The sequence below is a fragment of the Kogia breviceps genome, chromosome 1, assembly GCF_026419965.1.
Source record: "Kogia breviceps isolate mKogBre1 chromosome 1, mKogBre1 haplotype 1, whole genome shotgun sequence".
Lineage (NCBI taxonomy): Eukaryota > Metazoa > Chordata > Mammalia > Artiodactyla > Physeteridae > Kogia > Kogia breviceps.
This window is the reverse complement of record NC_081310.1, coordinates 83365657-83381096: the sequence shown is the minus strand read 5'-3', so window position 1 is coordinate 83381096 and position 15440 is coordinate 83365657. Positions and strand designations below refer to the sequence as shown.

Below are 15440 nucleotides of genomic sequence, written 5' to 3'. Positions count from 1 at the left end.
CGCCACCAGGGAAGCCCCTAAAACTATAGTTTTATAGTTTCCTGAGTACAGGTCTTTTACTTCCTTAGTTAGATTTATTCCCAAGTATTTTATTCTATTTGATGTGATTGTGAATGGGATTGTTTTCTTAATTTCTCTTTCTGATAATTCATGTTAGTGTATAGAAATGCAGCAGATTTCTGTATATTAATTTTGTATCTTGTAACTACCCTTTAACATTTTTTGTAAAGCTGGTTTCATGGTGCCAAACTCTTTTAGCTTTTGCTTATCTTTAAAACTTGAGCTCACCTTCAAATCTGAATGAAAGCCTTTGGGTAGTGTATTCCTGGTTGTAGGTTTTTTCCTTTTCATCACTTTAATTATATCATGCCCCACCCTTCTGACCTTCAGAGTTTCTGCTGAAAAGTCAGCCGATAGCCTTATGGGATTTCCATTGTATATAACTTGTTGTTTTTCCCTTGCTGTTTTTTAAAATTAATTTATTTATTATTTTTATTTTTTAAAATTTATTTATTTATTTATTTGGGGGCTGTGTTGGGTCTTCGTTGCTGTGTGTGGGTTTTCTCTAGCTGTGGCAAACAGGGGCTACTCTTCATTGCATTGTACAGGCTTCTCATTGCTGTGGATTCTCTGTTGCAGAGCACAGGCTATAGGTGCGCGGGCTTCAGTAGTTGTGGCTCACAGGCTCTAGAGCACAAGCTCAGTAGTTGTGGTGCATGGGCTTAGTTGTTCCACGGCATGTGGGATCTTCCCGGACCAGGGCTCAAACCCATGTCCCCTGCATTGGCAGGCAGATTCTTAACCACTGTGCCACTAGGGAAGTCCTCCCTTGCTGTTTTTAATATTCCTTCTTTATCTTTAATTTTGGCTATTTTAATTACAGTGTGTCTTGGTATGGTCCTCTTTGGGTTGATCTTATTTGGGATTCTCTGTGCTTCCTGGACCTGGATGCCTGTTTCCTTTCCCAAGTTAGGGAAGTTTTCAGCTATATGTCTTCAGATACGTTCTCTGTACATTTCTCTCTCTCTTCTCCTTCTGGGACCTTTATAATGTGAATGTTAGTATGCTTGATGTTTTCCCAGAGGTCTCTTAAACTGTCTTCATTTTTGAAAATTCTTTTTTCTTTTTTTCTGATCAGCTTGAGTGATTTCCACTACTCTATCTTCCAGTTTGCTGATCTGTTCCTCTATCATTTAATCTACTGTTGATTCCTTCTAGTGTTATTTTTTATTTCAGTTATTGTATTCTTCAGCTCTGTTTGGTTCTTCTTTATATTTCTAACTCTTTGTTAAAAACTTCTAACTTCTCTGTTCATCCATTCTTCTCCTGAGTTCTTTGAGAATCTTTATGAGTATTGCCTTAAACTCTTTATTGGTAGATTGCTTATCTCCACTTAACTTAGTTTTTCTTCTAGCATTTCATCTTATTCCTTCATTTGGAACATATTCCGTTGTTGCCTCATTTTTTATTTATTTTATAAATTTATTTATTTATTCATTTATTTAATTTTTGGCTGCATTGGGTCTTCGCTAGTGCACACGGGCTTTCTCTAGTTGCAGTGAGCAGGGGCTACTCTTTGTTGTGGGGCTCAGGCTTCTCATTGTGGTAGCTTCTCTTGTTGCAGAGCACAGGCTCTAGACACATGGGCTTCAGTAGTTGTGGCTCGCGGGCTCTAGAGCGCAGGCTCAGTAGTTGTGGTGCACAGGCTTAGTTGCTCCGCAGCATGTGGGATCTTCCCGGACCAGGGCTCAAACCTGTGTCCCCTGCATTGGCAGGCGGATTCTTAACCGCTGTGCCACTGGGGAAGCCCCATTGTTGCCTCGTTTTGCCTAACTTGCTGTTTTTATTTCCATGTGTTTGGTAGGTTGTTTATGTTTCCCAATCTTGAAGAAGTGACCTTAAGTAGGAAATGTCCTTTGGGGCCCAGCAGCACACTCCGCTCTGGTCACCAGAGCTATATACTTTAGAGTTGCTCTCTACATGTGCTGCGTGGGTCCTTCTTTTGTGTCTGGCTGACTACTTTGGTTGCATTGGTAGACATGGCTGGTCCCCGGTCTGGTTAGTTGCCAGGCCCTGCCTTGTGTGGAGGCTGCCAACTGCTAATGGTTGGGGCTGGGTCCTGGCTGCAGCTGGCTACATGGCCAGGGGAATCCCAGTCCTGGTGCCAGCCCACAGGTGGATGGAGCCAGGTCCTGGTGTGACTGGCTACAGGCCCAGGGGTCTCAGCTAGTGCCAGACTGCTGATGGGCAGGACTGTAGCCTGGAGGGAGGTTCAGGGACTGTTGTTGGCCTGCTGGTGGGAAGGGCCAATTCCTGACATGGCTGGCTGCAGGGTCTGGAGTGACCTGGAGCTGGTGATGGCCTGCTGGTGGGTGAGACCAGGTCCCAGGGCTAGTGCCAGCCTGCTGGTGGGCAGGGCTGGGTCTGATGGCTAACTGCAAGGGGGCCCAGGGCTAATGCTGGTACACTAGTGGGAAGGTCTGGGTCCTGGGCCCCCTGGTATATGGGGCCAGGTCCCCAGGCAGCTGGGGACTCAGGGGGTCCTAGAGCAACTAGCCTGCTGGTGAGTGGGACTGTGTCCTCATTCAGCTAACTGCTTGGCCTGGGACATCCCAGGATGGGTGCCAACTGGCTGGTGGGCAGGGCCAGGGCCGGCACTAATAAGATGGAGGGAAGATTCCAAAATGGTCCTTAGCACCACCAGTGTCCTTGTGGTGGGATGCACTCCCCAAAACAGCTGCTGCCCAGGGTGAATTTCAGTTGCCTCCTGCCTCTCTGGGAGGCTCTCTGAGATCAGCAAGTGGGTCTGACCCTCTCAAATCACTGCTTCTGCCCTGGGTCTCGGAGTATGTGAGATTTTGTGTGTGCCCTTTAAGAGTGGAGTCTATTTCCTACATCCCTCTGGCTCTCCCAAAAGCAAGCCCTGCTGGTCTTCAAAGCCAAATCTGCTGGGGGCTTGTCTTCTGATGCAGGACCCCCTGGCCTGGGGAGTCCAACGTGGGGCCTGGACCCCTTGCTTCTTGGGAAAAACCTCTGCAATTATAATTATCCTCCTGTTTGTGGGTTGCCCACCCAGGGGTATGGGTCTTGACTATACCCCCATCTCTACCTCTCTACCGCTCCTGTCTCATTTTGGTTCCTTCCTTATATTTTTAGCCGTAGAAGATCTTTTCCCCTAGTCCTGAGGTCACTTTCATGGATAGTTGCTCTGTAAATGTTGCAGTTTTGATGTGCTTGTTGGAGGAGGTGAGCTCAGTGTCTTCGTACTCTGCCATCCTGGCCACACCCTCAATGGGGTTCTTAATGGAAAATAATCAGTTGAGAAGGATTGACATTTTCCCTTCTAGAAATACAGTTTACCTTTCCATAGTCATTTCTTGATCTTTAAAGTAAGATTTCATCTTTTTCCTTATATAGAACATGAACTTTAATACTTTTTACTAATTTTGTCAACATAATTCACTATATCAATAAAATAAGGGAGAGAACCCATAAGATTGTATCAATAGATATCCCCAAAGTAGCACTGTGTGAAAATCAGCCGCCATTCCTAATAAAACTATGCAAAATAGGAATATAAATAGCAATCGTTAACAGCTGTCTATTTGCCAAAGACCAGCAACAAACACATTAACTGCTGAAGTATTCAAATTAAGAACTAGACCAGGGGACTTCCCTGGCAGTACAGTGGTTAAGATTCCACACTTCTACTGCAGGGGGCGCCGGTTCAATTCCTGCTCTGGGAACTAAGATCCCGAATGCTGTAGGGCGTGGCCAAAAAAAAGAAAAAAACTAGAGAGGGAAGTCTACTGTTATCATAAATATTCAACGTTATTTTGAAGATTTTACCTGATTTATTCATTCAACAAATGTTTATTGAGTGTTTGCTATGAACTGTTTTAGGCAAACAGTCTATAGAGTAGTGAATAAAATTCTTGCCTTTGTGGAGCTTATAGCTGAAGCAATGAGACAATAAAGTGGAAAGAGTGGCATAAATATTTGAAAAGAAGAGATAAAATTATTTATACTTTCAAATATGATTGTACTTCTAAAAATCCTAATCAATTAAAAACTATAAAAATTTATAAGATAATTTAATAAACTGACTGATAAAAAATAAAGGTACACAAGCTTTTGAGAGTAGCAATGACCAGTGAAATAGACATGATTAAAATATCCCACTTATTGAAGTATTTTTATTCATACTCACAGATTCACTGTATTTAAGAGTCCTAAATTTAAAAGAGCAAGCAGATGTTCACAACACATGCTCTCCCCAAACCACTCGGCCTGACCCATCCCATTCATAGCACCCCTCATGCTGTGAAAGCTCATCTCCTGGAGTGCCCAGAAGAAAAGCCACTATTTGCACATCCAGTTCTATTGCCTCTGTTCTTTGTGTTGGGGGGCCCATACCTTGTGTATTAAATTAAGACTATGCAGACTATGACCTGCTGAATGAAGAGGCGGCACAAGCCACCCACATAGGTTAACAGGTAGCTCCTTCAGCATCCGTGCTCACAATTTGGGGAAGTAAAACCCTGGGGTCGTTTTGTTTGAAGGCACGGTCTCAGTCCACTCACACAAAGGGAGTCGCAAGACATTACTTACAGTTCCCAGAAACGGGGCGGGGCAGGGAACAGGGGCATGCACAATGAACCAGGGAAAGGTCAGTTCTCTGTCCCACATCACAAGCAAGCAAGACATAGAGAGCAAGGTAGCAAGCAAGGGGCAGAGGTCACCAACTTTGTGGGCCTCAACTCTAGGTGGTTATTTTAAAAGATTCCCACCAACTAAAGTAATGAAAATAAAAACAAAGATAAACAAATGGGACCTAATTAAACTTAAAAGCTTTTGCACAGCAAAGGAAACCATAAACAAAATGAAAAGACAACCCACAGAATGGGAGAAAATATTTGCAAATGAAGCAACCGACAAGAGATTAATCTCCAAAATATACAAACAGCTCATGCAGCTCAACATCAAAAAAAACAACCCAATCATAAAATGGGCAGAAGATCTAAATAGACATTTCTCCAAAGAAGACACAGATGGCCAAGAGGCACATGAAAAGATGCTCAACATCACTAATTATCAGAGAAATGCAAATCAAAACTGACTGGTATCACCTCACACCAGTCAGAATGGCCATTGCCAAAAAATCTGCAAACTATGAATGCTGGAGAGTGTGTGGAAAAAAGGGAACCCTCCTACACTGTTGGTTGGAAGGTAAATAAGTACAGCCACTATGGAGAACAGTGTGGAGGTTCCTTAAAAAACTAAAAATAGAGCTACCATATGATCCAGCAATCCCACTCCTGGGCATATACCCAGAGAAAACCTAATTCGAAAAGATATATGTACTGGAATGTTTATTGCAGCATTATTTACAATAGCCAGAACATGGAAGCAACTTAAATGTCCATCGATGGAGGAATGAATAAAGAAGATATGGTGTGTGTGTATATATATATATATATATACAGTGGAATATTACTCAGCCATAAAAAGGAATGAAATAATGCCATTTGCAGCGACATGGATGGACCTAGAGGTTGTCATACAGAGTGAAGTAAGTCTGACAGAGAAAGACAAATATCATATGTTATCACTTACATGTGGAATCTAAAAAAATGGTACAAATGAACCTATTTACAAAATATAGTCACAGATGTAGAAAATAAACTTACGGTTACCAAGGGGGTAAGGGGTGGGGGAGGGATAAATTGGGAGATTGGGATTGACATATACACACTACTATATGTAAAATAGGTAACTACAGCAATAAGAACATACTGTTCAGCACAGGGAACTCTACTCAATACTCTGAAATGACCTATATGGGAATAGAATCTAAAAGAGTGGATTTATGTATATGTATAACTGATTCAGTTTGCTGTATGGCAGAAACTAACACAGCATTGTAAATCAACTTACCCCAATAAAAATTAATTTAAAAGAATAAAAAACTGAAAAATAAAAATTAAAGGTTTGGGACTTCCCTGGTGGCAGAGTTGTTAGGAATCCGCCTGCCAATGCAGGGGACATGGGTTTGAGCCCTGGTCCAGGAAGATCCCACATGCCGTGGAGCAGCTAAGCCCATTGCTACAACTACCGAGCCTGCACTCTAAAGCCCACGAGCCATGTTTACTGAGCCCATGTGCCACAACTACTGAAACCCGCCCGCCTAGAGCCCATGCTCCACAACAAGAGAAGCCAACTCAATGAGAAGCCCGTGCACCGCAACGAAAATTAGCCTCATAAATAAAATGGAGAGAGGGAGGGAGGAAGGAAAAAGAGAAGACAAAGAAATGAGACATAGGAATTGAGAAAGAAGAAAAAATTGTGGAGAGGCAAAATGATTGCCTATATAGAAAATCAAAGAGACTAAATGCAAAGAGACATGCTATTAATATGTAATGAAATATAGAATGCCATTCAGAAGAGCATAAAAATATTGAGGAATAGAATTATTATGAGAACTAAATGAAAATTAAAGTAAAACATAAATCCAGACAAAATGGTGTAATGAGAGGCCTGTAAGGAAATATTTATAGACAAAAGATTTTTTCAGTGTATAAATCTCTGAATTTGTTACCTTTTGTCAAAAGTTAAATATGAAAATATCCTTTCTCCAAATCCCAGCCAGCAATAGCTGTAATAGCTTTTTTTCCTTTTTTGCCTGTCTGACAAGGTGGAGTGTGATATCTCATTGTTACTTTAAATTGCATTTCCTGGGCTAATGGTGAATTTAAGCAACTTTTCATTATTTCTTGGCAGAAAATGTTCTCCTCTCTTCATTGTTTACTTATATTGTTTGTTCATTCTTATATTGAATTAATTTATAAGAGCTTTTGATATATTATGGATCTTAATCCATTGTCTGCTTGGAGTATTCTTTCATTCTTTCTGACCGCGCCGTGTGGCTTGCAGGATCTTAGTTCCCAACATGGATTGAACCAGGCCCTGACAGTGAAACCACTGAGTCCTAACCACTGGACTGCCAGGGAATTCCCTGTTTATTCTTTCTTTAGGATCATTTTATCCAACTTAAAAAAAAATACCAGGACTTCCCTGGTGGCGCAGTGGTTAAGAATCTGCCTGCCAATGCAGTGGACACAGGTTCTAGCCCTGGTCCGGGAAGATTCCACATGCTGTGGAGCAACTAAGCCTGTGTGCCACAACTACTGAAGCCCATGCGCCTAGAGCCCGTGCTCTGCAATGAGAAGCCACAGCAATGAGAAGCCTGCACACCACAACAAAGGGTAGCCCCTGCTTGCCGCAACTAGAGAAAGCCTACACGCAGCAATGAAGACCCAACACAGTCAAAAATAAATAAATAAATGATTTTTAAAAACTTTTAAAAAGCCCACCAAATCATATTGGGATTCTAATTGAATCTAATTGAAATTGAAATTACATTAAGTATATACATTAATTTTGGGAGAATTAATATTTTATGATAGTAAATAAATTCCTAAAACATGATTCAAACCAGTAAAGGAAATGATTAATAAATTTGATATCAAAATTTTAAAAAATTTTATGACCCAAGTTACTATTACAAAGTAAAATATAAGTGACAGGGAAACAAATACACTATAAAGAACTAGAATTCAGAAAACTTTTACATATCAATAGGAAAAACATAACAAATCCTAAGAAAATGAGGAAATAACATAAATAACAATGTATAGGAAAGACATCCAAATGATAAAATATAAAAGATCCTCACTTAACAAAATACAAGTTAAAATATTGAGATACTATTTTTTCACCAATTAGATTATCAGACATGAATTATTTGGCAATATCAACTGTTGGAGAAGGTATGGGGAAAGGTACTTTTATAGACTGCTGATGGGAGTGTACATTGAAGCAAGCACTTTGAAAACAACTTGATAGCATCTAATAAAATTGAAAAATATACATGCTAACTGACTGTATGACCTATAGACAATCACACATATGCACAAGGAAACAGGTTCAAGGATGTTTATTTATTTATTTTTTTAGTTTTTTTGTTTTTTTAATTTTAATTTTTTAAAAATTTTTTGTACGCGGGCCTCTCACTGTTGTGGCCTCTCCCTTTGCGGAGCACAGGCTCCGGACGCACAGGCTTAGTGGCCATGGCTCACAGGCCCAGCTGCTCCGTGGCATGTGGGATCTTCCCAGACCGGGGCACGAACCCATGTCCCCTGCATCGGCAGGCAGACTCTCAACCACTGCACCACCAGGGAAGCCCCAAGGATGTTTATTGAAGCATTATTTGTAATAGCAAAGAATTGGAAACCATCAAAGGGGAAATGAATAAATTAAATACAATGTATTATTACAAATAAACACTACAAGGTGGCTAAACAGAAAGAACCTAACATATAACACATTGTTGTGTGAAAAGGGCAAACCACAGAATGATATGAATGATGTGATACCATTTATGTTAAACACACGAAATACACTAGGCATGTATATATAATGGGCTAATGAGCTCATGATGGCGGTTGAAAGTGACTTACATAATCCTATTTATAATGACACTCCAGGGCAAAATTCAAGGAATCTCTGAAAAATGTCCAAGCAATAAAAGATTTGGAAATTCCCTGGTGGTCCAGTGGTTAGGACTCCACGCTTCCACTGCAGGGGGCAAGGGTTCAATCCCTGATGGGGAATTAAGATCGCACAAGCCACGTGGCACAGTCAAAAACAAAAACAAACAAACAAAAAAGATCCAGAAAATCTGCCAATCAAAATGGAATTAAAGCAGAAAGTATGCTTTGCTGGAGTGAGGGGAATAACTTGGTCCCTGGAGAGGAAAATAGAGTTGGAAGAAGTTATAATGGGATTTTTGCTTTACTGTAATTTTCTTAAAAGAATATAATTATTGCTTCTGTAATTAATTTTTAAGGTGTACATAAGACTTTTGGTTTTAAGATGGTAAAGCAAGAATGTCTTATTCTAAAAATCTTAGAATTTGGAGGCAACGGCTACCTTGAAAGGCTGGGCTGAGATGGATGTGCTGAAAATTCTGATTTAAATATAAACAGGATCACCAGGGATCACTAGATATTTGAGGAAAGACTCCAACATGAAAGAGAAAGAAATACCCCTTCTCAATCAAACAGAAAAATATATCTCACCATTCCTATGTATATGTACTCAAGCGAAATGAAAACATATGTTCATAGGAAAACTAGTTCACAGATGTTCATAGTAGCGTTATTCATAATCGCTAAAGAGTGGAAACAACCCATATGTCAATCAACTGATGAATGGATAAACAAAATGTGGTATAGCCAAACAATGGAATATTATTTGGCCATGAAATATAATGAAGTACTAATGCATGCTACAACGTGGGTGGACCTTGAAATCATCATGCAAAGTGCAATAAGCCAGACACAGAAGGCCACATATTATATGGTTCCATTTATATAAAATGTCCAGAAAAAACAAATCTATAGATGAGTGGTTGCCTAGGGCTGCGGGTGGAGAATGGAAAGTGGCTGCTGATGGATATTATTTTCTTTTTGAGATTATGAAAATATTCTAAAATTAAACTGTGTTGATGATTGCATCGCCTGTGAATATACTAAAAACCACTGAACTGTACACTTTATTTATTTCAGATTTAAGACTTTTATTTTTTCACACCCAAGCAAGCCTGGACAGTTGACCCATCCTGCCCCCAAGCCCCTTACCCTTCATAATGAGAAGAAATATTTACTTTCACTCCACGGCTCAGGGAGTACCTAAGCTTTGGCAGCAGGCTTGTAATGGGTCAGAGTGTGGGCGGAAGGGTCAGTGGCACTAGTCCACCTGGGCATCCAGTAATGAGGCAGCCAGTCGGCACAGCCCGGGTAGTGGCGTTCAAAGATCTGACGGTAGTAATAGCCTTCTTTCGTTTTGGGAGTACTGACGGGAAATTTTGGGCTGCACTTGCCATCGCTGCATCATCAACCTGATGGTCAACGTATTCCTGTAAAATCCTAAACCAGGAATTCTTAATTGAGGTTATTCCATCACTGAAGGCTTCTTTTGGTCGCCAGAGAATCTCTTTAGGTATCAGATTGGAGTCCTCAAACGTCTCTCTCAGGAGATGTTTTTCTATCCCGTTCTTGGGGATTCTCATATCTGGTGGCAGAGACAAGTAATAGGAAGAAAATCAATGATCCAGGAAGGGGACTCTCAGTTCAAGGCCATGCGCAGCAGTAGTTCGATCTGCTCAGAGAACATCAAGAAGCCGCTCACTCTCCTCCTCGGCCTTCTCAGGGGAAGGAGCCTTGTGAAAATATATGTAACCCTGTGTAAGTTCATCTGAACCTTCTCCAGAGAAGATCACCACGCTATCCGTGTTCTTCCGAATGTACTTCGAAATTAAGTACATACCTACTGAAGCACGGACTGTTGTAACATCATAATATCAAGGAAATATCACGGAAATGTAATATTTCCTTGATGTAATATCAAGGAAAATATGACTTCATCCAGGACTTCAATGCCTTCCTCAAAGTTAAAGAAGACTTCATGGTGTTCTCTCCCAATATGATTTGCCATCTTTCTAGCAGCTAGTAGTAAATCGGGACTGTCTTCCATGCCAATTGCAAATGTCTGGAGAGGATACTGTACTTGGGCCTCTTTTAGCTGCTTCAACAGGATGGCAGCAACCAAACTGGAAACCAAGCCACCTGATAAAAGGCAGCCAATCCTCCTGTCCATTATCAAACGTTTCTTAATGGCATTGTCAAATGTAGGTTGTTCTTCACAGTTTTTATCTCAAAACCTGGGAAGAGTTTCTCCACGCTGTCATACAGGGCATTGCAGAGGCTCATCTCTACAGTGATTATATTTAAGCATTTCCACTGATGCTATTTTGCTATTTGGATTTAAATCCAAAACTTCATAGTGTCCTGGGAGAAAAGGCTCCACTTTTTAAAAAGGAGTCATAGAGTGCTTCAAGGTAATGAGACCTTTAGCTTCTGAACACATGACCAAAAATCCATCTTCTGTCCCGGCTTTAAACAAAGGTCTGACTCCATAGGTATCTCTGCCCAAGAACACTTTCTTATTGGCAGTATCCAGTAAAATAAATGCAAATACCCAATCCAACATACAAACTGTTTGCTCAATTCCTCGTTTGTCATAAAGATGAAAGATTATCTCACCATCCACTTTGGTCTGGTATTCAAATTCAAAATGGTGTTGCAGCTTCTTGTGGTTGTAGATTTCACCGTTGTAACAGAGCCACAAGTAGGGATATTTCTTCACTCGAATTGGCTGCATTCCTAACAGCTGGTCAACCACCGCCAACCGGTGAAATCCAAAGCAGCAGTTGGTGTATCCACTGACATTCTCAAAAAGAAATGCATCTGGACCTCTGTGTGCAATCTTCATAGCACTCAGACACTGAACAGAAAGGCAGTCATCACTGCCAAAGAGGGCCCAAATGCCACACATGGTGCAATGGAGCTACGGGCTCTCTCTAAGTGACTTATTCAAATACGATCAAAGAAATTCTGGGCAGGCGGGCGAGCATGAGGTGAGCAGGCTGCAACTTGTGGGCTCTGTACACTTTAAATGGATTAATTTTATGGTATGTGAATTATATCTCAATAAAGCTGTTTTATAAAGTCATGTAAAATGAAGCAAAGATTTTGGAGAGCAAAGGGGAAAACTTCAGCCCTCCTCCTTTCATGTTTGGAACAAGCCCTTCAAAAATCCTACTTCAGAGAGCTTATCTCTGCAGCTACATTAGTTGCTTGTGATGCCTTACTATTTTCATTCTCACTAAGATAATTTATGATCTAATTACTAGGCTTTATTTCACTGACTGTCCTTCTCTTCTGAGTCACTCTCTTTTTTAGGGTCCCTGGCCTTGAGACAGTTCTCTCTATGAACCTTATGAAATGTTCCCTTTTCAGGCCTGCTTGGGCCCAAAATTAGTCTTAGAAAATATAAACCATACCTGTTTATTGTAAAAAAAAAAAAAAAATTAAATTAAAAATACAGAAATATACAAAGTAAAGGGAATTCTCTGCCAGTCCAGTGGTTAGAATTCCGCGTTTCCACTGCAGGGCTCACAGGTTTGATACCTGGTCGGGGAATTAAGATGCCCATAAGCCACACGGTATGGCCAAAAAAACCCAACCAAACAAACATACAAAGTAAAAACTATTCATAGTGAGGTGGATGGACCTAGAGTCTGTCATACAGAGTGAAGTAAGTCAGAAAGAGAAAAACAAATACTGTATGCTAGCACATATATATGGAATCTAGGGGAAAAAAATGGTCATGAAGAACCTAGGGGCAAGACGAGAATAAAGACGCAGACCTACTAGAGAATGGACTTGAGGATACTGAGAGGGGGGATGGAAAGCTGGGACAAAGTTAGAGAGTTGCATGGACATATATACACTACCAAACGTAAAATAGATAGCTAGTGGGAAGCAGCCGGTGACCACCTAGAGGGGTGGGATAGGGAGGGTGGGAGGGAGGGAGATGCAAGGGGGGAAGAGATATGGGGACATATGTATCCGTATAACTGATTCACTTTGTTATAAAGCAGAAACTAACATACCATTGTAAAGCAATTATACTCCAATAAAGATGTTAAAAAAAAACAAACAACTATTTAGTTTCACTCTTCCCGACAAGTAATCTTCACTTGCATTTTGTTGTGCCTTTCTAGACTGCTTTTATCCACATGCAAACAAAGGGTTGTTTACTAAAAAAAAAAAAAAAAAAAATAGAATCATATTGCACAGACAGTATGGCAGCCTGCTTTTGCACTCAAATATCCTGACTCTCCTTCCATGCCAGCATGTATGGTCTACTTTCTTTGTTGTGATTACTTCACAGTATTCCACAACACAGATATATCATGAATTGGTTTTCTTTTTTTTTTCTTTAATTTATTTATTTTTTTTATTTTTGGCTGCACTGGGTCTTTTTTTTTTTTTTTTAGTCATCAATTTTATATATATCACTATATACATGTCAATCCCAATCGCCCAATTCATCACACCACCACCCCCACCACCCTGCCACTTTCCCACCTTGGTGTCCATACGTTTGTTCTCTACATCTGTGTCTCAATTTCTGCCCTGCAAACCAGCTCATCTGTACCATTTTTCTAGGTTCCACATATATGCGTTAATATACGATATTTGTTTTTCTCCTTCTGACTTACTTCACTCTGTCAGACAGTCTCTAGATCCATCCACGTCTCAACAAATGATGCAATTTCATGCCTTTTTATAGCTGAGTAATATTCCATTGTATATATGTACCACAACTTCTTTATCCATTTGTCTGTTGATGGGCATTTAGGTTGCTTCCATGACCTGGCTATTGTAAATAGTGCTGCAGTGAACATTGGGGTGCATGTGTCTTTTTGAATTATGGTTTTCTCTGGGTATATGCCCAGTAGTGGGGTTGCTGGGTCATATGGTAATTCTATTTTTAGTTCTTTAAGGAACCTCCATACTGTTCTCCATAGTGACTGTATCAATTTACATTCCCACCAACAGTGCAAGAGGGTTCCCTTTTCTCCACACCCTCTCCAGCATTTGTTGTTTGTAGATTTTCTGATGCTGTCCATTCTAACTGGTGTGAGGTGATACCTCATTGTTGTTTTGATTTGCATTTCTCTAATAATTAGTGATGTTGAGCAGCTTTTCATGTACTTCTTGGCCATCTGTATGTCTTCTTTGGAGAAATGTGTATTTAGGTCTTCTGCCCATTTTTGGATTGGGTTGTTTGTTTCTTTAATATTGAGCTGCATGAGCTGTTTATGTATTTTGGAGATTAATCATTTGTCCGTTAATTCATTTGCAAATATTTTCTCCCATTCTGAGGGTTGTCTTTTCGTCTTGTTTATGGTTTCCTTTGCTGTGCAAAAGCTTTGAAGTTTCATTAGGTCCCATTTGTTTATTTTTATTTCCATTATTCTAGGAGTTGGATCAAAAAAGATCTTGTGGTGATTTATGTCAAAGAGTGTTCTTCCTATGTTTTCCTCTAAGAGTTTTATAGTGTCCAGTCTTACATTTTAGGTCTCAAATCCATTTTGAGTTAATTTTTGTGTAAGGTGTTAGGGAGTGTTCTAATTTCATTCTTTTACATGTAGCTGTCCAGTTTTCCCAGCACCACTTATTGAAGAGACTGTCTATTCTCCATTGTATATCTTTGCCTCCTTTGTCATAGATTAGTTGACCATAGGTGCGTGGGTTTATCTCTGGGCTTTCTATCTTGTTCCATTGATCTATGTTTCTGTTTTTGTGCCAGTACCATATTGTCTTGATTACTGTAGCTTTGTAGTATAGTCTGAAGTCAGGGAGTCTGATTCCTCCAGCTCCGTTTTCTTCCCTCAAGACTGCTTTGGCTATTCGGGGTCTTTTGTGTCTCCATACAAATTATAAGATGATTTGTTCTAGTTCTAAAAATTGCCATTGGTAATTTGATAGGGATTGCATTGAATCTGTAGATTGCTTTGGGTAGTATAGTCATTTTCACAATATTGATTCTTCCAATCCAGGAACATGGTATATCTCTCCATCTGTTGGTATCATCTTTAATTTCTTTCATCAGTGTCTTATAGTTTTCTGCATACAGGTCTTTTGTCTCCCCAGGTAGGTTTATTCCTAGGTATTCTATTCTTTTTGTTGCAATGGTAAATGGTAGTGTTTCCATAATTTATCTTTCACATTTTTCATCATTAGTGTATAGGAATGCAAGAGATTTCTGTGCATTAATTTTGTATCCTGCAACTTTATCAAATTCATTGATTAGCTCTAGTGGTTTTCTGGTGGCATTTTTAGGATTCTCTGTGTATAGTATCATGTCATCTGCAAACAGTGACAGTTTTACTTCTTTTCCAATTTGTTTTCCTTTTATTTCTTTTTCTTCTCTGATTGCCGTGGCTAGGACTTCCAAAACTATGTTGAATAATAGTGGTGAGAGTGGACATCCTTGTCTCGTTCCTGATCTTAAAGGAAATGCTTTCAGTTTTTCACCATTGAGAATGATGTTTGCTGTGGGTTTGTCATATATGGCCTTTATTATGTTGAGGTAGGTTCCCTCTATGCCCACTTTCTGGAGAGTTTTTATCATAAATAGGTGTTGAATTTTGTCAAAAGCTTTTTCTGCATCTATTGAGATGATCATATGGCTTTTATTTTTCAGTTTGTTAATATGGTGTATCACATTGATTGATTTGCATATATTGAAGAATCCTTGCATCCCTGGGATAAATCCCACTTGATCATGGTGTATGATCCTTTTAATGTGTTATTGGATTCTCTTTGCTAGTATTTTATTGAGGATTTTTGCATCTGTATTCATCAGTGATATTGGTCTGTAATTTTCTTTTTCTGTAGTATCTTTGTCTGGTTTTGGTATCAGGGTGATGTTGGCCTCATAGAATGAGTTTGGGAGTGTTCCTT

At 39.9% G+C, this 15440-nt stretch overlaps 1 protein-coding gene and 1 pseudogene across 3 annotated transcripts in view; one reads left to right on the top strand and one right to left on the bottom strand.

The window, feature by feature from the left end:
- Window positions 1–15440, top strand: part of SELENBP1 (selenium binding protein 1) — a 52917-nt gene that overhangs the window by 12784 nt on the left and 24693 nt on the right. The window lies entirely within an intron of this gene.
- LOC131766633 (asparagine synthetase [glutamine-hydrolyzing]-like) lies at window positions 9753–11486 on the bottom strand (annotated as a pseudogene).